The following is a 25,589-nucleotide window of genomic DNA, read 5'->3' as shown; positions in this document are numbered from 1 at the left end:
AAGACGAACTTGGAAGGGTTGATGAGCTACAAGCAAAAATTCGTGTAGATCCCGAGGCAACACCAAGATTCATGAAGGCAAGACCAGTACCTTATGAAATGTGGGAAAAGGCAGACGTTGAACTGGACTGATGAGAAAAACTGGGAGTGATACAATCAGTGCAGTTTTCAGAATGGGCAGCACCAATTGTATCTGTTTTCAAACATGACCAAAGCATTCGAATTTGTGGGGACTATAAATTAACAGTCAATAAATTGGTTAAGTTGGACAGACATCCCATACCAAACGTTGAAGACTTGTACACTAAACTAGCAGGTGGAACTGCCTACACGAAGCTTGATATGAGTCATGCTTATCAACAATTGGAATTAGAGAAGGCCTCCTGGAAGTTTATCATCATTAATACACACAAAGGGTTGTAACAATACACCCATTTACCTTTCAGCGTATCTTCAGCTTGTACCATATTCCAAAGGACCATGGAAAGTTTACTACAGGGACAGCCCCAAGTTGTCGTTTATTTGGATGACGTTCTGGTGACTGGACTGACTGAAAAGGAACATTTGGTGAACTTGGAAAAAGTTTTGAAACGTTTTTCACAGGTGGGAGTGCGTTTGAAAAAAACAAAGTGCACATTCTAAGTGAAAGAGGTAACCTACCTAGGTCACAAGGTAGATTCACAAGGCCTACACCCAGTTGAAGAAAAAGTGGAAGCCATTAGAGAAGCACCAGTGCCAAAGAATACATCCGAATTGAAATCTTTCTTGGGGGTGATCAATTACTATGGACCCTTCTTGCCTAATTTGTCGACAGAACTGGCTCCCCCTGTATTACTTACTCAAGAAAAACCAGCGATGGTCTTGGCAAACACCACAGGAAGAGGCTTTCACAGAAGTGAAACAGTTGTTGCAATCATCTACACTTCTAGTCCATTTTGACCTGAATAAAGAGCTGGTGTTAACTTGTGACGTATCTCCCTATGGAGTGGGAGCAGCACTTTCCCATCGAATGGATGATGGATCAGAACGGCCTATAGGATATGTAGCGAGAATATTCAATACAGCGGAAAGAGGTACTCGCAGATAGAAAAAGAAGGCCTGTCAATCATCTTTGGTGTTAAGAAATGTACAAGGTCGCCATTTTACTATCATATCGGACCACAATCTCTTGCTGGAATTGTTCAACGAGGACAAGGCTATACCCCCTATAGCCTCAGCAAGGGTACAAAGATGGATATTGATCTTGGCAGCGTATACTTTCTTTCATAGACCCGGAAGTCAAACTGCAAACGCAAATGTACTTAGTCATTCACCCACGCAAGTAAAAGATGAGGATGTTGCAACTCCTCAAGAATTCGTTTTATTATTGAACTTCATGGATTCATCGCTGATATATGCTAGACAGATTAGAGATTGGACAAATCGAGACCCAGTCTTATCCAAAGTACGAGAACAAATTCTTCATGGTTGGTAACAAGAACAGGAATCTGACAAAATGAAACCGTATTTTCAGAGACAATATGAAATAACCAGCCAGGAAGGTATCTTATTGTGGGGAACACGAGCGATTGTTCCTCCAAAAGGACAAAAGCCATTGTTGTCTGAACTTCATAGCGCACATCCAAGAATGTCCAGAATGGAGGCCATAGCACGCAGCTATCTATGGTGGCCTGGCATGGATGGAGAAATAGAGAACTTAGTGAGAAGTTGTATGCAGTGTCAGCAAGTGCAAAAGTTACCTTCAACAGCTCCGTTACACCCCTGGGAGTGGCCAGGAAGGCCATGGGTGCGAGTACACATTGGGAACAATGTTTCTACTTATCGTCGATGCACACTCAAAATGGATGGATGTGCATGAAGTGAGGTCGCCAACATCTTCTGCTACAATAGACAAGCTACGACAAAGTTACACAATCAATGGACTACCTGAAGTGGTTGTATCAGACAATGGAATGGTATTTATGAGTGCTAAATTTCACCGATTTATCAGCCTCAACAGTATTACTCATGTAAAAACTTCACCATACCACCCTTCTTCAAATGGACCGGCCGAGAGAGCAGTTCAGACGTTTTTGGTATGAAGAAATTGTCTGGAGATCCTATAGCGATTTAATCAGCACGTTTTCTCTTCCATCATAGAACCACTCCTCATATGACAACAGGTGTCACACCTGCGGAATTGTTGATGAAGCGCCATCTCCGATCATGATTGAGTCTAATTATACCAAACTTGGGTGGGGGAAGGTGGAAAGGAGTCGGGGAAGTCAGAAAATTGGACATGACTGGCAGAGTCGTGACAGGACGTTTAATGTAGGAGAGATGTATTTGTGAAGAATTTTAGAGAAGGACCAACATGGTTGTCTGGAGAAATAAGTGCAGTAACAGGACCTCTTTCCTACCACGTGAAAGTGGAAGATCGAGTCAAATGGAGACTTGTGGATCATATAAGAGAAACAAAATGCCCAGAAATGATTCCACAAGAGTTCGTGACTGAATCAACATCTCCTGTCGAAAGAACTCAACAAAGTACAGATGTGTCTGAAGGGTCGACTGTACCTGAAAGAGTTGAAGAAACAGATTTTCAGGTATTACTGAAGAACCTGATGCTCACACGACTACAGTGAGGGAGGTTCCAGATAAAACATCAGAAGCTTTAGAGCTGAGACGTTCTATATGCATAAGGAAACCCCCAGAAAGACTGACTTTGTAAATTATTGATCTGTGTGAAAAATTTGACATTTTGAAAAAATAGGGGAGGGATGTAGTAATCTGATGTGTAATATACCTTTAAGACTAATGTGTAATGAAAGATTACATGATCTTGGTAACCAACAGCAGAGTAGCGCGGGCTACCTCTGTAGTCAGAAGTCTTGAGTTAAAGTCTGAAGTGTAAAGACAGAGTTTTGAGTTGTAAACGCACAAGTGTAGCTACTGAGTTCCTTTCGTAAGTAAACAGAATATGTTTCTTCTAAGAACAATCTACCGATCTACTCTGTCTTTGATACCAACTCGCTCACCCCGAAACAAGTGTGCAACCTGGATCCTTGAGTCCCAACAAACCCGGGTACAGGATCCAAAAAGCTCCCTACCCAACAGCGCTGTGTGTGTACATACACCACATGCATTTCAGCGGTTCAAGAAGGCAGCTCACCACCACTTTCTCAAGGATAATTAGGGATAGGCAATAAATGCTGGTCTAGCCAGCGACGCCCACAGCCCACGAATATACAAAAAAGTTCTATGTTTTACAAATGTGAGGTTTTACAAGATGGTTGTGTTTTAAACTGTCTCCTTAAATTCAAAATAGAATGGATTAACGGAGAAGGGCATGTGACATCCTGCCAGTTCTGTCTGGCAATAAACCCATGTAACCTGTTTGACATGGGGACAGGGGCCCAGGTAAAGCCCTATTGAAATCAAGGTGCCGATATTTAACACCTGGAGACAAAGGAAAAGGTAGCTGGCCCTACTGGCACCAGACGTACTGACTCAGCTACCCTGAGCTGAGACAGAGTCCCAGAGAGATAGAGAGAGAGAGAGAGAGAGAAATGCAGCAAGTGCTATGAAGAGGAGAGCAAAAGCCTGTTTTCTCTTAGCCGCCAGGCAGGGTGCTGTCAGGAGCTCATGCTCTGGTTGAAGAGACAGGAACTGTGGAGATCTAAGGACGCTGGAAGATTTGCTTTGGCGTGGTTGGAAGAAAGAATGCTGGAATAAGTCTTGTTGCTGGAAATCAATTTGTGGATTCTCAGACGATGGAACAAAATGACTTTCGATGGACTCCAGATGTTGTGAATCGGTGAAACAGGGAGAAGTGAGCCTGTTGGAAACTGGGAGTAGCTTTAGATTAGCTCCTGTAAAAACTACAATTCTACGCAGAATGAGGGTGTAATGTAGAAATGTGGCTTGGGGTTTTCAGTCATGTTTGGAAGGAGAAATATCTTTTCTGTAGTTTGGTGCATTAGTTGCCTACTAAGTAATGTTTAACCGATGTTTATTTTAGTGTTACAGTAAAAGTCTTAAAACATGAAATTTTGTCATGTGATCCTTTGAGTTGGTCACTGGGAATTCAAATCTCTTTTTAAAAGAGATTCTTCCCGGTGGAGAGGGGGGGATTGTAACAAACGTACTATTGCTGGATCAAATCCCAGCTCTGGTCCAGTCTGCTATTTGAAGTAAAAGAAAGAATAGAAAACGTGAATAAATAGAAAATTAATTCACCGTCGGGAAGTATATGTTGTTATAACTACCACCTTCCACAACACAGGACAAGCCAGACCATAACCAGAACAAGAGTCAGGTCCTTCCAGAGCTGGCTTTCCCTTTTGTGAAACAGCGTGCTATGAAATGTTTTAATGTGACAGCAATTTAGTGCAGCGATGCTGCAATATTGTGAAATAACAGCTTGTTTGTGGTCTGCTTCCCTTTTTCTATAACAGAGGCAGCAGGTCGCTCTGAGAGGGAAGACAAACATTCGGACGAATTCCCTGACTGTTCAGGTACTGGAAATTTAAGCTATATCAGATAACAGCAACACTAGATGAAGGGGGCGAGAGAAGGCTTGTGTGGAGCATTAACACCAGTATAGACCAGTGGGGCTCTGTTTCTGTGTTGTGAATTTTATCTTGCTGTAACAGTAAACTCTCTGACTGAGTTACGTGGTGCATTTTCTGCAGTGTAAGAACTCTGCTTTTAACCCAAATCAGTGGCTTAAGGTTTTGCTGGTAAAATAACTGTGTGCCTAATGGCACTCGCTGTTATTTGTGTGTAAATCGCTCCGCATATCGTGAGGTAGAGAAACCTCATGAGCTGCGAATTCCCACATGTTGCTGAACAATTTTGGGCCACTCTACCGCTAGCCTTGCGAAAATGGCAGCTCGCCACCAACCGCCCCGTGAGTTTCATGAAGTTGCTGCTTTTGCTCATTAGTCACCCCCAATTAACCCACCGCAGAAAACCGCGGCAGGCACTTAACAACTTAAGGAACTTTTTAATGAGAAGATCTTACTCCTGCAAAGGCAAATGACCTCTCCGAACCAGAAAGGAAACTATTGGAAAAGGAGAGTCTTATTCCTGCAGCTAGTAAATTGTTGTCACAGATTTTAAAAATGTCAAATTTGTATGTTAAATGGCATTTCATACTTGTCCTTCTGACTCTTTTTTACTCTCAGTCTAATCTTGCTTTCCCTCCCTTTATTTTTCTCTTTGTACCTGATTTGCCTAATTTAGGGGAAATGGTGGCATAGTGGCAATGTCACAGGGCTAGTAATCCAGAAGCCTGGGCTAATTCCATGGGGACGTGGGTTCAGATCCCATCATGGCAGCTGATGGAATTTGAATTCAATTAGTAAAATCTGGAATTGAAAGCCAGTCTCAGTAATGGTGACCATGAAACTATCATCAATTGTTGTAAAAACCCATCTGATTCACTATTGCCCTTTAGGGAAGGAAATCTACCATCCTTACCTGGCCTGGCCCACATGTGACTTCAGACCCTTGGCAATGTGGTTGTCTCTTAACTGCAACAAATGCTGGCCTTGCCAGTGGTGTTCAAGTCCCATGGACGAATACAAAAATAAACTTCCTTTAATTCATCTTCATTCTCCGTTGTTCCCGTTTATTTTTTGGCCCTTATATCTCACTGGTTACAGAGATAGACGGTTGGTCCCATCATTCCTAAGGTCCCAGATGCCCCATTATAATTTGCCGCTCACATGTCCAGCAATCTGCAGCACTGAAGGACAAGGGAAAAAGTCTAACAAGGCATAGAGTCATAGAGTCATTACGGGATTGTAAGAGATCCTTCGGCCCATCGAGTCCATGGTGGCATGCTGTAAGATGCTCCACTCCACAAGATCTGGGTCAGTTGTCCAAAATATAGAATTCATTTATCTTTGGCACGGTGTTTGCTCTGCCACTTGAGAAGCAAGATTACTGACTTTTTTTTTAAATGTCTGTGTAGTTCCTGCCTTTACAATATTCTTTTAAAGAAAAATCTCAAATGTAAACTCCAACACCGTACTATAGGACTGAGAGAGAAGTCAAGCTTAATCAGTAAATATGAGTTAAGATGTCCACAAGCTGGGGTTTTTAAGAAGATTTTCCATTCACAAGATGTGGGCATCACTGGCAAGACCAGAAGTGATTCCCCCATCCCTAACTGCCTTTGAGAAGGTGATGGTGAGTTGCCTAGTGGTTTGTGAGGGCCATTTCAGAGGGAAGTTCAGATTGAACCAAATTGCTATGATTCTGGGGTCACACATAGGCCAGACCAATTAAGGATGGCAGGTTTCCTTCCCCAGAGTGCATGAGTGAACTAGTTGGGTTTTTGCAAAATGACAGCTTCATGGTCACCGTTACTGATGCTTACTTTTTAATTCCAGGTTTATTTAATTAACTGAATTGAAGTCACAAACTTGCCACAGTGGAATTTGAACTTGTAACTGCAGATTATTAGTCCAGTCCTCCGCAATCACTAGTGCAGTAACCATTATGCCATTATACCCCTGCTTTCTAATGGTTGAATTTTATGGGAGGCGGTGAAGGCTGAGTAAGTGTTCTGAGGTATAATTTTTAACTCCTGGCACCTTGACAAGTCTTAAGTACAGAATCAAGGCTAACACTGCTGTGCAGTACTGAGGCAGTACTGTAGTGTCAGAGGTGCTGATATGCAGATATGACATTAAACTAATGCCCTATCTGCTCTCTGAGGTGATGTAAAAGACCCCATTGCACTACTTGAAGAAGACTGGAGGAGTTCTCCCTTGTGACCTGACCAATACTTATCCCTCACCAACATCACTAAAAAATAGATTATCTGGTCATTATCGCATTGCTGTCTGTGGGAGCTTGTTGTGTCCAAATTGGCTGCTATGTTCCCTAGCTTACAACAGTGGTTACACTTCAAAAGTACTTAATTGTCCTGAGGTCATAAAAGGTGCTATATAAATGCAAGCTTTTTTTTATTCCTTCATGGGATGAGGACATTGCTGGCTAGGCCGTCACCACCTTCTCTTTCTTTGATGACGCAACAGAGAGGTTGATGAGAATGGTGTCGTTGAAGTTGTGTATGTGAACTTTCAAAGGTGTTTGATGAAGTTTCATAAAATGAATTTGTTAGCAAAATTAAAGTCTATGGGATTAAAAGGACAATGACTGTGTAAATATAAAATTGGCTGATGTGCAGCTGGTAGAGAATAATGGCGGACAGTTGTTTTCCAGATTGGAGGGAGGGGAGTGTACAGCGCTGTCTACCAGACATCAGTGTTTGGTTCACTTCTCTTTTCGGTATGTATTAATAACCTGGACTTGGGTATGCAGAGCACAATTTCCAACTCGCAAGTGATACAAAACTCAGAAATATGGTGAACTGTGTGGAGGATGGTAACAGCCTTCAGGAGGTCATAGACAGACCGATGAAATGGGCAGACACATAATAGATAACATTTAACCCACAGAAGTGTGAAGTGATACATTTTGGTCAGGAGAACGAGAAGGGGCAATATAAACAAAAGGGGGGTACAGGAACAGAGAGACCTGGCCGTGTTTGTACACAAACCGTGAAAGGTGGCTGGACAATTTGAGAAGGTTGTTAGAAGGGTTTATGGAATCTTGGTTTTAAAATCAGAGGCATAGATTAAAACATTAAAACATTAGCTAGGCCCAGCTGAAGTATTGTGTTCAATTGGGCACTGTACTTAGGGAAGGGTATCAAGGCCTTGGAGAGGGTGCAGAGGTGATTTACCAGAATGATAGCAGGGTTGAAATACTTCAGTAATGTGGAGAGACTGGAGAAGCTGAGATTGATTCTCTTAGAGCAGAGAAGTTTAAGGGGAACTTTGATAGAGGTGCTATCAAACTGTCCGCTGATTTGCCACCATCCATTTAACATGAGTGCAAAGAAGGAAAAATCCACCTGAATGTCAATCAACTCTTTCAGAAAAAGCACGGGATAAATGTACTATATTGATGGATATAGGAATATGTATGAGAGACAATATACAAACAGACGTACAAATTAGGGGAGGAGTAGGGCATTCATCCCTCGGGCCTGCTCCGCCATTAGCTAAGACCATGGCTGATCTGATTGTGACCTCAACTCTACTTTCCTGCCTGCCCCTTATACCCTTTGACTCCCTTCTCAATCAAGAATCTATCTAACTCCGCTTTAAAAATATTCGGTGATCCTGCCTCCATCTCTCTCCGGAGAAGAGAGTTCCACTGACTCACGATCCTTTGAGAGAAAAATCTTTCTCCCCATCTCTGTCTTAAATGGGAGACACCTTAATTTTAAACAGTGGCTGCTTGTTCTAGCCTCTCCCACAAGGGGAAACATCCTCCCAGCATGCAATCTGTCGAGTCCCCTCGGGATCTTATATGTTTCAATAAGATCATCTCTCATTCTTCTAAACTCCACTGGGTATAGGCCCAACCTGTCCAACCTTTCCTCATAAGATAACCCTCTCCCCATCCAGGTATCCGTTGCTTCTATGTCTTTTTTTTAAATAAGGAGACCAAAACTGTACACAGTGCTCTAGATGTGGTCTCACCAATGCCCATACAGCTGTAGCAAAACATCCCTACTTTTATATTCCATTCCCCTTGCAATAAATGACAACATTCCATTTGCCTTCCTAATCACTTGCCGTATCTGCATACTAACCTTTTGTGATCCATGTACCAGGACACCCAGATCCCTCTGTACCTCAGAGTTCTGCAATCTCTCTCCATTTAGATAACATGCTGTTTTTCTATTCTTCCTGCCAAAGTGGACAGCCTCACATTTTCCCACATTATACTCCATCCGCCAAACTTGTGGCCACTCACTGAACCTCTATCTATATCCCTTTGCAGGCTCCTTGGGCGGAATTTTCCAGTCCTGCCAGTGACGGGTTCGGTGGTGGGTGGGAGAGGAAAATCCGGAGGCAGGCCAAAAGTTGGAATCCTGCCGGTGGGAAATCCGTTCGGAATTTCTCCCCCCGCCACTTTCACAGCGGATCAGGTTTCTTCCCGATCCGTGTTGGGAACGCAATTTGCCTGCTTTACCATCTCATGAATACTCTTCAAAAATGCCACTCACCAGAATTAGATTCCCCCTCCCAATTAAGTGCCACACCAGCAGGGAATTAGACTGCAGACATGAAGGACTGTGTGGTTCGGTAGGGTTGGGTGGGGTAGGGGGAATAATGGCAAGCAGAAGGGAAACCGAAGGTGGGGAGACTGGAGACCGACATGGAAGATTAGGACACGGACACGGAAGGGGGTGGATGGGAATCAAACTGTATGAATGGGAGGGGATGCAGGCAGACTCCGGAATAGGAGGGCTTGGAGGGGTTTGTGTTTGGAGTGGCACATGAGGGATTAGGTTACACAGAGACTCATGTAGGAGCGGAGGGAGACAAAAAATTTGCACATGAGGGATGAGTTGCATAGAGACTCATGGGGTTTGTGGGGGGGAGGGAGATTGTGTTGTGATCAACCATGAAGGAACGGGAGAGCTGTCTGGTCTGGGGCCGGAGTGAGAGATTAAAGGCAGTCCTGGGGATTAGTGGACCTCACAGTCAGGATGAGAGATTAAAGGCAGTCCTGGGGCTTTGCAGGCCATGCTGCAGGTCTATGCATGGCACACATGTCATAGTCCTGCTCCAGGGAGGGGAAAAGCCTGTGTGCTCAATTGGGTCAAGGCCCAGTTTGGTGTGCAGGGTGTATTCATCGTTTTATTCGCAGTCGATGGCGATGAGGCTGTCTGACTTGCTACAAGGCAGCAGATGGGATGGTCATGGTTAGGGGAGGCAACTGCAGCCTGTAAATGGGGAAAAGGTAATAAAGTGGGGAGGCAGGGATGGATTCTAAGATCTCCTGAGGTGGGGTTCTCCCCTATATCTGACCATGCACACAACTTCGAGATGAGGAGGGGTGAGGTCCACATGAAATATGGGGACATCAACAGTGATGGGCTCAGGGGGAGGGTGGGAATGTCTTGCCACAATGACAATTCAGAGATCCAGAGCTGCTGGGGGAGGCTGGAGAATAACCAGAGGGAGGTCTACCTGCCTGCACGTCGTGAGGTTCCAGGAAGATTGGAGGGACCCGAACACTGACAGGGGGAGGGTCAAAGCTAGTCTCAAAATAAAAATGCAGCACCACCATCTTGAAAGCCCAAAGTTATTGCGCAGTTTTTAAGATCAAAACTGGAAACAAACCTGCAAGGGAAGGGTAGGAAGCAGTGTGGGAGGAGCCCCTGGCTGGGGTAACAGGGCCCTTTCAGGGGGCACCCTCAATCCTCTTAGAGTCACAACATTGAAATAGAGTCAGAGCTGAGAGAAAAGAGGAAGACTTCCTTGAAAAGATGCCATTGCCTTTTGGAACGCTTTAACAAGAGACTGCAGGAGTCATTGGCTTCTCAATATAGTTGCTCCATTTGAGCTTTAACAGAGAGGTATGTGGGAATGGAAATGCGGGCAACCATTAAGGAAGAAAGTTGTTGCATATCTGCCAGATCATCAATGAAAGCCTCTAATGTGTTTTCTCCAATTGGCCAAAGGGCATCCAGTCATTGCTGAAGTGCAAGTTGAGCTTGATCAGTATACCAGGTCAGAGATTGCAGGAGTGCCTTTGGTAAGGTGGCACATTTCATGAATGTATCCAAACCTCTTCCAACCTGGATTGAGATCTCAAATATCAGGGTTGGTATCTTGGTCACCTCGATCTGTGAGTTTGCGCCTCAGCTGCAAGGATTTATCAGCAAAAAGCTAGTAGCACAGATGCAGCTCTAGGGCATGATGGTAGCTTCCTGTTTGAGAGTGGGAGGGCTACTATATTTACCCAGTATTCATTAATCTGCCGCATCAATCAGTCCATGGGGAGAAGGATGGTTGAATATTTGGCTCAATGCTGCCTTCTTGATGGCAGTGATCTGATTGAGGAGGAGAAGGGCCCGATGCCACCTAGCCCAGCTTCGAGAGGAGGCCCCGCCTGAGGCCTGTGGTCCGGGGGAGCCCCAGCAAGACCCAGAGGGTCAGGCGTTTAGACCCATCCCACGGAGGCGATTCACACGACCAAGAGTCTGCCAAAGAAGACTTTGCGATCTGGAAATGAGTGAAAGACAATGCTGCGCATGTCTGGGCTTGTCAAAAAATGTGGTGGGTCATATCTGCCACATTCTGCAGGAGGATCTAACACCCTATGGGCTGGGAGGACATTCCCTGCCTGTGGCCTCTCAAGGTCGCTGCCGTGCGCAATTTTTTTTTGCCTGCGGATCGTTCCAGCGATCCACAGGGGACCTCAGTGGCATCTCACAATCCTCAATGCATAAATGTTTCAAGGAGGTGAGAGATGCCCTCTGCAATAAGGCTCATCATTATGTGAAGTTCACACTCAGTGAAGCTAGCAGGCTGCTAGATTTCTGGGGTTTGCAGCTATCTCACGCTTCTCTGGAATACAGGGTGCAATCGATCGCACACATGTGGCTTCCTGAGCTCCTTGGCAACAGCCCCCGATGTTCATTAACAGGAAAGTGTTTCACTCCCTGGAGGTTCACCTGGTGTGCGATCATCAGAAGCACGTTTGTGTCAGGTGTCCTGGGAGTTCCCATGGTTCATACACCCTGAGTCACTCCCAGGTGCTTCACGTATTCGACGGGCCTCAGCGATTACAGGGCTGGCTGCTTGGGGATAAGGGGGACCCGCTCAAACGATGGCTCATGACACCTTTTCGTCATCCTCAGAGGAGAGATATAATGTGGCGCAAAGCTCGACACGATCCATCATCGAACATATCATTGGCATCCTGAAGAGGTGCTGTTTGGATCGCTCAGGTGGGGCTCTGCAATACTCTGCACAGAGGGTGGCCCGCATCATCGTGGTCTCTTACACCCTTCACAACCCAGCGCTTCAAAGGGGTGATCCCCTGCCAGAGGGAGACTTGGAGGAGGCCGAGGGTTCCTCAGGCAATGAAGATCAGGAAGGGCATGGACCTGAAGAGGGAGATGAGCGTCAGCTTCAATGTGAAGATGCCATTAAAGAGGCACGACATGGAAGATTTGACCGTGCCACACTGATAGGCACAAGATTCCACGGGGAATAAGGTGCAGGCAACGGGACATAGCCACGTTCCTTCTGTTTCTTAGTGCCATGCTAGTGCACTGAAAGGCTTTTACAACCAGTAATATTGAGACCAAGTTCAGCATTCGGACTTGCACCTTCAACCCTCGTGATTCACCAGGCCCTAATCTTTGGAAAGGTCAGCAGCGAACCCTGTATCCATGTGCTCTGGGAAGTGAAAGTAAGCACACCAGCACAAAACCACGGCAGATGGTGGAATTTGAATTCAATAAAAACCTGCAATTAAAAGTCAAATGATGACCATGAAACCATTGTTAATTGTTGTAAAAACTCACCTGGTTCACTAATGCCCTTTAGGGAAGGAAATCTGCCATCTTTACCTCGTGTGGCGTACATGTGACTCCAGACTCACAGCAATGTGGTTGACTCTTAAACACCCTCTGAAATGGGCTAGCCACTCAGTTGTATCAAACCGCTGCAAAATCTCAAAAAGGAAATGAAACTAGACAGACCACCCGGCATCGACATGTGCACCGGAAACGACAACGGCAAACTCAGCCCTGTCGACCCTGCACAAACTAGTCAAGTAACAGTCATCCTCACGGAATCAGACCTTACACATAATGTCCCAGACACCACCATCACCATCCCTGGGTATGTCCTGTCCCACTGGCTGGACAGACCCAGCAGAGGTGGCGGCACAGTGGTATACAGTCGGGAGGGAGTTGCCCTTGGGGTCCTCAACATCGACTCCGGACCCCATGAAGTCTCATGGAATCAGGTCAAACATGGGTAAGGAAATCTCCTGCTGATTACCATGTAACGCCCTCCCTCAGCTGATGAATCAGTGCTCCTCCATGTTGAACACCACTTGGAGGAAGCACTGAAGATGGCAAGGGTGCAGAAGGTACTCTGGGTGGGGGACTTCAATGCCCATCACCAAGAATGGCTCAGTAACACCACTACTGACTGAGCTGGCCAAGTCCTAAATTACACAGCTGTTAGACTGGGTCTGCGGCAGGTGCTGAGGGAACCAACAAGGGGGAAAAACATACTTGACCTCATCCTCACCAACCTGCCTGCTGCAGAATGCATCTGTCCATGACAGGATCAGTAGGGGTGGCTACTGCACAATCGTTGTGGAGACAAAGTCCTGCCTTCACATTGAGGATACCCTCCATAGTGTTGTGTGGCACTACCACCGTTCTAAAAGGGATAGATTTTGAACAGATCTTTTAACACAAGACTGGACATCCATGAGGCGCTATGGGCCATAAGCAGCAGCAGAATTGTACTCAAACACAATCTGTAACCTCATGGCCCGGCATATCCCCCACACTACCATGACCATCAAGCCAGGGGATCAACACTGGTTCAATGAAGAGTGCAGGAGGGCATGCCAGGAGCAGCACCAGGCATACCTAAAAATGAGCTGTCAACCTGGTGAGCAGCAAGTGATAGACAGAGCTAACTGATCCCACAACAAATGGATCAAATCTAAACTCTGCAGTCCTGCCACATCCAGTCGTGAATGGTGTTGGACAATTAAACAACTCACTGGAGGAGCAGAGTCCACAAATATCCCCATCCTCAACGATGGAGGAGCCCAGAACATCAGTGCAAATATTCAGCCAGAATTACCGATGGATTATCCATCTTGGCCTCCTTTGGAGGTCCCCAGCATCACAGATGCAAGTGCCCAGCCAATTTGATTCACTCCACATGATATCAAGAAACAGCTGAAGGCACTGGATACTGCAAAGGCTATGGGCCCTGACAATATTCTGACAATAGCACTGAAGACTTGTGGTCCAGAACTTACCACGCCCCTAGCCAAGCTGTTCCAGTACAGTTGCAACACTGGCATCTACCCGGCAATGTGGAAAATTGCCTAACTATGTCCTGTACACAAAAAGCAGAACAAATCCAACCCAGCCAATTATTGCCCCATCAGTCTACTCTCCATCATCAGTAAAGTAATGGAAGGGGTCATCAACAATGCTATCAAGCGGCACTTGCATATAAATAACCTGCTCACTGACTCACAGTTTGGGTTCCACCAAGGCCACTCAGCTCCTGACCTCATTACAGCCTTGGTTCAAACATGGACAAAAGAGCTGAACTCCCAAGCTGAACCTCACTTAAGAGTGACTACCCTTGACATCAAAGCCACATTTGACCGAGTGTGGCATCAAGGAGCCCCAGCAAAACTGGAATCAATGGGAATCGGGGGAAAACCCTCCACAGGCAGGAGTCATACCTAGCACAAAGGAAGATGGTTGTGCTTGTTGGAGGTCAGTCATCTCAGCTCCAGGACATCACTGCAGGAGTTCCTCAGGGTAGTGTCCTAGGCCCACCCGTCTTCAGCTGCTTCATTAATGACCTTCCTTCCATCATAAGGTCAGAAGTGGGGATGTTCGCTGATGATTGCACAATGTTCAACACCATTCACGACTCCTCAAATACTGAAGTAGTCCATGTCCAAGTGCAGCAAGGCCTGGACAATATCCAGGCTTGGGCTGACAAGTGGCAAGTAACATTCACGCCACAAAAGTGTCAGGCAATGACCATCTCCAACAAGAGGGAATCTAACCATCGCCCTTTGATGTTCAATGGCATTACCATCACTGAATGCCCCACTATCAACATCATGGGGTATACCATTGACCAGAAGCTGAACTGGATTAGCCATATAAATATTGTGGCTACAAGAGCAGGTCAGGGGCTAGGAATCGTGCAGTGAGTAACTCACCTCCTGACTCCTCAAAACCTGCCCACCATCTACAATGCACAATTCAGGAGTGTGATGGAATACTCCCCATTTGCCTGGATGAGTGCAGCTCCCACAAAAGTCAAGAAGCTTAACACCATCCAGGACAAAGCAGCCCACTTGATTGGCACCCCATCCAAAAACATTCACTCCCTTCACCACCGACGCACAGTAGCAGCAGTGTGTACCATCTACAAGATTCACTGCAGAAACTCACCAAGTCTCCTTTGGCAGCACCTTCCAAACCCACAACCATCACAACACATCTAGAAGGACAAGAGCAGCATATAGATGGGAACACCACCACCTGGAAGTTCTCTTGAAGCCACTCACCATCCTGACTTGGAAATATATTGCCGTTCCTTCAATGTCACTGGGTCAAAATCCTGGAATTCCATTCCTAACAGCACTGTGGGTCTACCTACACCACATGGACTACAGCGGTTCAAGAAGGCAGCTCACCACCACCTTCTCAAGGGCAACTAGTTATGGGCAATAAATGCTGGCCCAGCCAGTGAAGCCCACATCCTGTGAATGAATAAAAAATAGTCAGCAAATCCATCTGTTTCGCTAATGCCCTTTAGGGAAGGAAATTTGCCGTCCTTACCTGGTCTGGCCTACATATGACTCCAGACTCAAAGCAATGTGATTGACTCTTATATGCCCTCTGAAATAGCCTAGCAAGCCACTCAGTTCAAGGGCAGTTAGTGATGGTCAATAAATGCTGCTTTGCCATCTTTATAGCATTTTAAGTAACTGATTAATTAATTATTTAGTGATTACATTTTGATTAATGTCCCTAGTCCTGCGTGTGCTTCTTTTCTAATTTTTTCAACAAATGTTATACTTAACCCAATTGAAATTCCTTAGTTTAGATAAAAGAGGCAATATCAGATAGTCCATTGGACTTGAAGACAAATAGATAGATATTTTAGAACATTACTTGATTTTACAAGGGAAAATGCGGGAAAATATTAAATATTCTTCCTCAGGAACTTAAACATTTGGTAGAGTCCGTGATTGCTTACATTCCCTTGAGTTTGGACAGTTGATTGAATCAAGGTGCTTAAAATGATAAATGACTAAGAAGGGTTTGGAGTTGGAGTTAGCAGTGGATACAGTTCGGTGGATTGGCAAAGGGAGCATCAGAGCCTGGAGGTGATGAATTCTTGATGATGATTTTGTAGGCATAGATTTCTTTCAGCTAATCTTCCTTCTATGTGTTTTTTATTTACAGGGCTTGGAACAGCCGGCAAAAGCTAGACAACAACAAGCTAATTAACTCAAAATAGGAAGGCATTCCAATGGGTACTTGTGGTCAACTGTTCTATTCTAAGCCTCTGCAATGTATTAAGGAAGAAAGGATTTGCATTTGACATCAGTAGGCCCCCAGGGCAACTTGAGATGGACAAGCATGTGACCTTGGCATCAGTCTTGATAATTCAAAAAAAATTATGCTTTATTGTGTCATTGGCTTTGCATACTACAGCATTACATTGATTTGTAGCTGCTCTTGCTTTGTAGGTTGCTATAGCAACTGATAGGCTCTCAGACCTGACCTTGCCCAGTATTCACACACATACCATTTCAATCAGGATCACAAGGCAATGACCGGGAGTGAATACTTTTACATTGAACCGTACAGAATTTACAGCACAGACACAGGCCCTTTGGCTCAACTGGTCTATGCCAGTGTTTAATGCTCCACATGTTGCCCCTCTTCATCTCACCAAATCAGTATAACCTTCTATTCCTTTCTCCATCGTGTTTGTCTAGACTCCCTTTTTGGTGATTATAGTTCTATTGCTCACAAGCCCTGATGCTGCTGTTGATGAAATTATTAGCTTTGAACTGGTTTGGAATGGCCTGAAGTGGTGAAAGATGCTGATAAATGCAAGTACTTCCTCCTTTCTAAATTAAGGACACCTAAATTAAGACTCAGCTATACAAAGTCCTGGTTAGACCAGCCCTGGTGAGCTGTTCTAGCTGGGCACCACACCTTAGGAAGGATCTATTGGCCTTGGAGGAGACTTACTAGAATGATACCTGTACTCCAAAGGTTAAGTTACAAGGAAAAATAACACCAACGGGAATTTAGAAAGGCGAGGGCTGATTTGATTAAGACTTTCAAGATATTAGAGGGAATAGGTAGGGTCGATAGAGAGAAACTATTTCCATTAGTTGGGGAGTCTAGGACCTGGGGGCATAGTCTAAAAATTACAGCCAGGCCTTTCAGGAGTGAAATTCAAAAACACTTCAACACACAAAGGGTGGTGGAAGTTTGTAACTCTTTTCTGCAAATGGAAATTGATCCTAGATCAATTGTTAATTTTAAGTCTGGGATTGGTAGTTTTTTGTTCACCAAAGGTATTAAGAGATCTGGCACAAAGATGGTTATATGGAGATAATTCACAAAACAGCCATGATCTCCTTGAATAGCCGTACTGGTTCTATGGGCTGAATGGCCTCCTCCTTTTCCTATGTTCCTATATCCAGTGAAGACGAGAAAGCTAAGAGGAGATTTAATAGTGATTTTATTTTGAACTATGGAAAGTTTTGAAAGACTGAATAGGGAAAAATGATTTTCTCTTATTGGGGAGATAGGGACAAGGAAGATATTAATTTAAAATTATCACCCAGAGGTCGAATGGAGAAGTTAGGAGAAATGCCTTTACACATAGAGGACTGTTGAAGCATGAATTGCTTTATTCAGAGAATGCTTGAGGTAAAGTCTTTTACATCCATCTGGGGAAATTTAGACTATTACATGAAGCAGAGGAAGAGATGGAAGAGAGCAGGACAGCTCTGGATTGCTCTAGCAAAGAGCCAGCATCGACATGATGGGCTGAATGACCTCCTTTTTTGCTGGAAACGTCTATGATTCTAGTAGTTTTCCATCCTAAAACTCTTTTAAGTATTTTATTACAAATGAAAGATGGTAATTAGCAAATAGTTAACATTCTTGTCAATTCTTTTTCTGTTGCAGGTCATTCATCATCAAAACGAATACCACCAACAACGACAACAACAACAACAACGACAACAACAACAACAACCCTAGCAACAACAGTAAGCATAGCAACAACAATAACAAAAGCTCAAACAGGTAGATTTTCCTTCATGGTCAAATTCAATAGAGAATTAAGACTTGTTTCTCTCCAGTTCAAACTGAGGGCTGAGTTTCATTAGTTTTTGCCTGGCAGAAGACCATCGCAGCAGGTTAGTCTCCATTTCTAGGCTTCTGATTCCAGGTCTCCAAGTCCAGACCTCCAACTCCAGCCTGCCAACTTCAGGCTTCTTACTCCAGGCCTCCAGCTCCAGCACATAGCACCATGGAGCAGCCCAAGGTGGCCTCTGCATAGACCCCGGATATGCCAGCTTGTTCAATCTTGGGAGTCTGGCAGTCAGTGGGCCCAGATAGTTATTGTAGAGATCACTGGAACACTAAAGGAAGGAGTCAGACATTTACATTTGCAAAAATAGACTATTTGCAGGAGCAAAGTGGTTGATTTGGTCTCCTGTTCATACATGTAGGGATCCACATGTTCAGTCAGGGCCCCTGCCCATACCTCTGAGCTTCTGACAGTTTAGATGGAGGTGGAGAATCAGGCTGGGTGCACACTCCTATTAGAATTGGTGCAGAAAGATGTCTGGGCTAACACTTATTAACTAATTGTAAGTTAATGGTGAGGGGTTGGGTGGGGCATAGCAAGATACTCTTTATTAGCTTAGTGAAGTAGAACATGTAACCTATATAAATCATCAATTAGGCTTCTGTTAGAATATTTAGATCCAGTTTGGGGGAACCTACATTTGTGTTAGGAACTAGATATAGTTTTAAGTAAGTTATATTTGTATTTTTGGGAGTTAGAAAGATATACTTTTAAGTTTAATTTATACTCTTGTTTGTTAAGAAAGGTGAAACCTGCGTTTGGTTTCATTTTAGAGTTTTCTTTAGATGGAGCCATGCCCTGTTTATATACATGCATTTTAAATGAGGTTTTATGACTCTTGAAATGAAGAGATGGTTTACCAAAGGGTTAGTAGTTTAGGGGAGTTAAAACAAATGCGAAAAAAGGAAAAAATGTGCTGTTGCCTAGCAACAGGGGATCAGAGAAAGACCCACAGAGACACAGGGAGAGACAGAAAGGCAGATTTTAGTTCAATGGCTATTTGTATACCACAGAGTGAAAACAGAAAAGTTCTAAGACTCTCTCTAGTTGGAAATAATGCCAGATTGCTGAGGAAATCAGTTAAAGGAACTCATATGTATTGCTCTTAAAGTTAATAGTGAACTTAGAATGAGTTTTCTTGATATATCAAGAGAAATATCAATTATGGAAGGACGTCTAGTGAATGTGCAGAAGTCTACTGGACAAGAAACCTCTTTGCAACTGAACCAGCTCCAGCCTTGGTTTGGAAGTAGCAGTACCTCTTTACTGGAGTGTCGGGTCTATAAGGGTATTGCTGGGATAAAAGGGATGGTGTGAGTTTGAACCTTTTTTCCTTGGTGTCTGGGTTGAAATCTTTCCAACCTTTTTGTTGTCCAGTGTAATATATAGTTAACGTTTCTTGTTCAATAAATGTTGTAACTTTTTGTTAAAAAGTCAACAGCAGACTCCTGTGAATCTGCTTCAGTAAGTACCCTCCACGGTTTAAAAAAAATTATGGTCTATCAAGCCAGGTTTCATTCTGGAATTTGGCTTGCCCAGTAACAACATCAGCTGAGATCATTATTATTAGGAAGGATGTTAAGACCCTGGAGAGATTCACTTCATTGTTACGAGGGATATGCATAGGGAGTATGAGCTAGGGGCTCAAATAATAATAATCTCTGGATTACTACTTGAGCCATGAGCAAAATGGTATAAGGTGAATAAGATCAGAGAGTTAATTGCGTGGCTCAAAGGTTGGTATGCGAGAAATGGGTTTCAATTCATGGACACTGGCACCAGTACTGAGGAAACAGGGACAGTCTTCACCTGAACCATGCTGGGACCAGAGTTCTAGTGAGTCCTATAACTAGGGTGGTAGAGAGGGCTTTAAACTAAATAGTGGGCGTGAAGGATCAAATGAGGGGTGATGTGATAAATTAAGGAGAGAAGACAAGGCAAGAGAGCAAGGTAGCAATAAGGGAAATGATAATCAGAGCATGGCAAGAAGAGACAGAGCATACAAACTGAAGAGTGCAGCAACAGATAAGGCTAGAGGCTGTATAAATAGTAGAAGAACAGGACTAAAGGCTCTATATCTAAATGTATGTAGAATTTATAACAAAAAGCATGAATTGAGACCTCAAATAGAAATAAATATGTATGATCTGACAGTCATTACAGAGGCATGGCTGCAAGGTGACATTGGCTGGGACCTGAATATTCAAGGGTTCGTGACATTTTGGAAGGACAGGAAGCTAGGAAAAGCTGGAGGGATAGCTCTTTTAATTAAGGATGACTTTAGTACATAAGAGAGAGATGACCTTAGTTCTAAAGATCAAGATGTAGAAACAAGATGTAGAGATAAGAAATAGTAGCAGTAGGAAGTCACTTGTGGGAGTAGTTTATAGGCCCTCTAACAGTAACCACACTTTGGGATGGGATATACAGGAAGAAATAATGGGAGCTTGTGAAAAAGGTATATCAATAATCATGGGTGATTTAAATTTACATATAGATTGGACAAATCAGTTCGGCAATGGTAGCCTGGAAGATTAGTTCATAGAGTATTTTCAGGATGGTTGCTTAGAGCAGGAGATCCTACAACCAACCAACAGGCAGGCTATTTGAGATCTGGTAATGTGCAACATGGCAAGATTAATCAATGACCTCATAGTAAAGGCACCCCTAGGTAGCAGTGACCATAACATGATTGAATTTTGCATTCAGTTTGAGGGAGAGAAGAGTGGGCCTAAGACAAGTGTTTTAAACTTAAATAAGGGCAATTACGAGGGTATGAAGACAAAGCTGGATAATGTGAACTAGGAAATTAGGTTAAGGGATAGGTCAATAGTGAGCCAATAGCAGATATTTAAGGAAATATTTCATAATACTCAGCAAAGATACATTCCAAAGAGAAAAAAGGACTCTGAGAAGGATGCACAATCCGTGGCTAACTAAGGAAGTTAAAGATGGTATCAAATTGAAAGGAAGATTCTACAATTGGGGGCGGGTCAGAAAATTGGACAGAATTTTTTAAAAAAGCACAGGTTGACTAAAAGATATTAAAGAGGGAGAAATTAGAGAACAAGCGAATGTTATCTAGAAATATAAAGACAGATAGTAAGAGTTTCTACAGGTATTTAAAAAGGAAAAGAGTAGGTAAAGTGAACATTGGTCCTCTACAGAGTGAGCCTGGGGAATTAATAATGGAAAATAAGGAAAATGAGGGATGAATTTGCATGGCTTCACTGTAGTAGGTACAAATAACATTCCTACAATAATCGAGAATCAAGAGAGCAAAGGGAGGGGGGAACTTAAAACAATCCCAATCACCAGGAAAAGGGTACTGAGAAAATTATTAGAATTAAAAGCTGACAGGTCCCAGATCCTGATGGGCTTAATCCTTGGGTCTTCAAAGAAGTGGCTGCTGAGAAAGTAGATGCATTGTTTTGATTTCCCAGCAATTCCCTAAATTCTGGGAAGGTCCCATTCGATTGGAAAATAGCAAATATAATTTCTCTATTTAAAAAAAGAGGGTGACAGAAAGCAGGAAACTACTGGCCAGTTAGTTTTACATCTGTCAAAGGAAAAATGTTGGAATCTATCAGGAAGGAGGTTGTACCTGGGCATTTAGAAAATCTCAATGTAATCAGGCAGAGTCAACATGGTTTTGTCAAATGAAAATCACGTTTGGCTAATTTATTAAAGTTCTTTGAGGAAGTAACAAGTAACATAAATAAAGGGGAACCTGTGGATGTGGTGTATTTAGATTTCCAGAAGGCACTTGACAAGGTGCAAAATCAAAAATTATTGTTTTGTGGGTTATATCATGGCCTAATCTATACTAGGAAGTTTTCCCTCTACTCATGAGCAACTCAGCTCTGACTCAGGTAGGTTAATTTAAATTTATTTACACTAGATACACATTTACCTAGTAGCTTACCATGTATGTATATCTCTCTTGTGTGCAGACAATTCCATCTGCTCTACAGACTCTCTAGCACATGACTGCTGATGTCACTGTCACATCATGATACACATCACTATCTCATTACCATTACTATTAACTCATTATGCCACAGTTACTACACAAAATAAGAGCTCATGGTGCAAGTGGTAAAATATTAGCCTGGATAGAAGATTGCTTAGCTAACAGGAAATAGAGAGTAGGCATAAATAGTTCATTTTCCAGTTGGCAAAATGTAACGAGTGGAATGCCACAGGGATCAGTGCTGAGGCCTCAACTATTCACAATCTATATCAATCATTTGGATGAAGAGACCAAATATATAGTTGCTAAATTTGCTGATGACACAAAGAGAGGTAGGAGAGTAAGTTATGAAGAGGATATAAGGCATCTGCAAAGGGATACAGATAGGTTAAGTGAGTGGGCACAAATTTGGTGTATAATGTGGAAAATGTGAACTTGTCCACTTTGGCAGGAAGAATAAAAAAGCAGCATATTATCTATATGGAGAAAGATTGCAGACCTCTGAGGTACAGAGGGATCTGGGTGTCCTGGTACATGAATCACAATAAGTTAGTATGCAGGTACAGCGAGTGATTAGGAAGGCAAATAGAATGTTGTCATTTATTGCAAAGGGGATGGAATATAAAAATAGGGATGCTTGCTACAGTTGTACAAGGCAATGGTGAGACCATATCTGGAATACTGTGTACAGTTTTGGTCTCCTCATTCAAGAAAAGACATAGGCCAGGATTTTACGGCTCCCGCTGAACTGAATGGAGATTTTAAATGGCTCACCACATCCACCTTGGGGAGATTCACTGCTGCGGGGCCATAAAACCCTGGCCATAATTAGAAGCAGTTCCGAGAAGGTTCACTCAACTGAGACTGAGATGGTGGCTGGGGGGGTGGGGGGTGGGGGGGGGGGGTTATTTTATGAGGAGAAGTTGGACAGATTGGGCCTGTATCCATTGGTGTTTAGAAAAATAAGAGGTGATCTTAATTGCAACATATAAGTTCCTGAGGGGACTTGACAGAGTGGATGCTGAAAGGATGTTTCCCCTTGTGGGAGAGACTAGAACTAGGGGACAGCTTAAGAATAAGGGGGTCTTCCATTTAAGACAGGGATGGGAAGAAATTTTTTTTCTGCGAGTCTTGAGTCTTTGGAACTCTCTTCCCCATAGAGTGGTAGAGGCAGGGTCATTGTATATGTTTAAGGCTGAGGTAAGTAGATGCTTGACTAACAAGGGAGTTAAAGGGTATTGGGGGTAGGTGGGAAAGTGGCGTTGAGACCACAATCAGATCAGCCATGATCTTATTGAATGGCGGAGTAGGCTTGATGGGCTGAATGCCCTAATCCTGCTTCAAATTTGTATGTTCAAGTAAGGGATTCATTTGATGTCAGAGAGCAGACTCTGGAGAGAGAAAGGTTAGGAGATGATCTGATAGAGGTGTTCCGCATTTTTATGAGGAAAATCTGGTACAACTGTCTCCACTGGTCAGCAAGTCAGTAACTTGTGGGGCGTGAGGGGGAGTGGGGGCTGTGTATACACTTAAGATCATTACCAAGGAATGAAAAGGGAAATTAGGAGAAACTTTCTCACTCCGATTCTAGGGCATGGGATGCCCGTGCAGAACCAGTGATGGTGAGAGTCCAGAAAAGGGAATATTTTATGAAAGGAAGAAGTGTGAAGTGTGGGGTAAAGAACAGGGGAGTGGGACTAAGTGGATAGCACTTTCGGAGAATGGGTACAGGTACAATGGGCTGAATAGTTTCTTTCTTTGCTGTACAATTGTATTTTTATAAGAGAAGGCCTCTGCATAGCTGCTACAAATAATCATGACCTCCCTGCGAACTCCGGAAGTGAAGGTTTGTGTAGCAGAGTATATAGATACACCATATTTGCTTTTGGAGTTCGGCTACAGGTCTGTTTACATTGTGTATAGCGACTGGCAGTTTGGCGAACCAATGAACACTGCTGACCTCTAAACATGTCCTCATGTTCCCAATCCAATTTTCCAGCCCCTGTGACCTCCAATGCCATGCAACTAAAAGATTATCTGCAATTCCAAGTTACTGCTTAATTCTCCCTTTACATTTCTGAGTGCAATCAGGAGTGAAATCACTTATGTTCCACTTAACTTTAGAACGAGAGTGGAGTGGTGTAAGATTGCACCCTAATGGGACAGGAAACTAACTGGGTCTTCATACAAGATACACATTCAATCCTGGGTGTCAGCTGTGGCTCAGTTCATAGCACCCTCGCCTTTGAATCAGAGGGTTGTGGGTTCATGTCCCACTCCCGGAAACCAAGAACTGTGATTATACTCGAAAGAGTTGCAATCTGTGACTGTTGATAACTCGAAAGAGTTTCAATCCTGGGTTGGGAGGGTTGTCCTATGAGGAGAGATTGAGTAGAATGGGCCTATACTCTCTGGGAGTTTATAAGAATGAGCAGAAACCTCTGAAACATTTAACATTCTTGACAGGGTAGATGATGAGAGGCTGTGTCCCTCTGATTGGAGAATCTAGAATTAGGAGTCTAGTCTCAGGATAAGGGCTTGGCCATTTTGGATTGAGATGAGAAATTTCTTCACTCAGAGGGTTGTAAATCTTTGGAATTGTTTACCCCAGAGGGTTATGGATGCTCAGTAGTTGAAGATATCTGAGACTGAAATCAATAGATTTTTGGACTCTGGGGAATTTGGACAATAGACTTGGACTCTAAGGAAATTAAGGGATATGAGGATCGGGTGGGGGAAATGGAGATGAAGTTGATGATTAGCCATGATCTAACTGAGTGGTGAAGCAGCCACGAGGAGGCTTTGGCCTGCCCATGTTCCTACTTTTGATGTTCTTTAAACAAGGTGCTTGATGAAATTCCTTCTTTCTGTCACCAGCCAACATGTACCATGTGACGGTGGGAGTGGTGTTGTTTGTGTTACTGGGTTTGCTGCTGATTATGGTTGCTATGTATCTTATCAAGAAGAAGAAGAAAATAATTCTGGGTAAGTGTAACATTATCCTTTTGAAGAGCATTAACTAAAGAAATCACTTGAATTTACAAAGTGCCCTTCCCATTCTCAGGACATCTGAAAATGCATTGCAACCAATGAAGTCACTGCTGATTATTTGGGAATTGCAGAAGTGAATCTGTACAGAGCAAGATTCCAAAAGCAGCAAATGGACAACTGACCAGTCCAGCTGTTTTTGACTGGGTGAGGGACAGCATTGCCTAGGACACCAAAAGAGATCCTTACTTTTTCCTATAGTGCCACGTGACATCTACTTCAGCAGTAGACAGCTTAACATCTCCTGAAAATAAAATATCTCTGACAATGCAGCACTCCCTCAGTGCTGCACTGACTGTCAGCTGAGATGAAAAAAAAACTTACATTTTTATAACACATTTCACAATCTTGGGACATCACAAAAGCTTTACAGCTATAGAAGGCTATTCATTGTTGTAATGTAGGAAATGCAGCAACCAATTTGGGCATAGCAGGCTCCCATGAACAGCGCTGAAATAATGACAAAATAATCTGTTTTTTTTAGTGGTATTGGTGGAGGGATAAATATTGGCTGAGACACGGGGGAGAACTCCTCTGCTCTTCTTCGAAAGAGTGCCATGGGGTCTT

At 43.5% G+C, this 25,589-nt stretch overlaps 1 long non-coding RNA gene across 1 annotated transcript; it reads left to right on the top strand.

Annotated features, from left to right (window-relative positions):
• Positions 1–4,394: 4,394 nt before the first annotated feature.
• On the top strand, positions 4,395–25,115 carry LOC144683243 (uncharacterized). Its single transcript, XR_013577203.1, has 5 exons — positions 4,395–4,495; positions 7,218–7,283; positions 16,066–16,136; positions 17,815–17,934; positions 25,039–25,115. It is a non-coding gene; the product is annotated as an uncharacterized LOC144683243 (long non-coding RNA).
• The last annotated feature ends 474 nt before the right edge of the window (positions 25,116–25,589 follow it).

This window comes from Cetorhinus maximus, chromosome 8, assembly GCF_964194155.1.
Source record: "Cetorhinus maximus chromosome 8, sCetMax3.hap1.1, whole genome shotgun sequence".
Lineage (NCBI taxonomy): Eukaryota > Metazoa > Chordata > Chondrichthyes > Lamniformes > Cetorhinidae > Cetorhinus > Cetorhinus maximus.
Note: the sequence above shows the minus strand (reverse complement) of the source record. Positions and strands in the feature narration are given on the sequence as shown.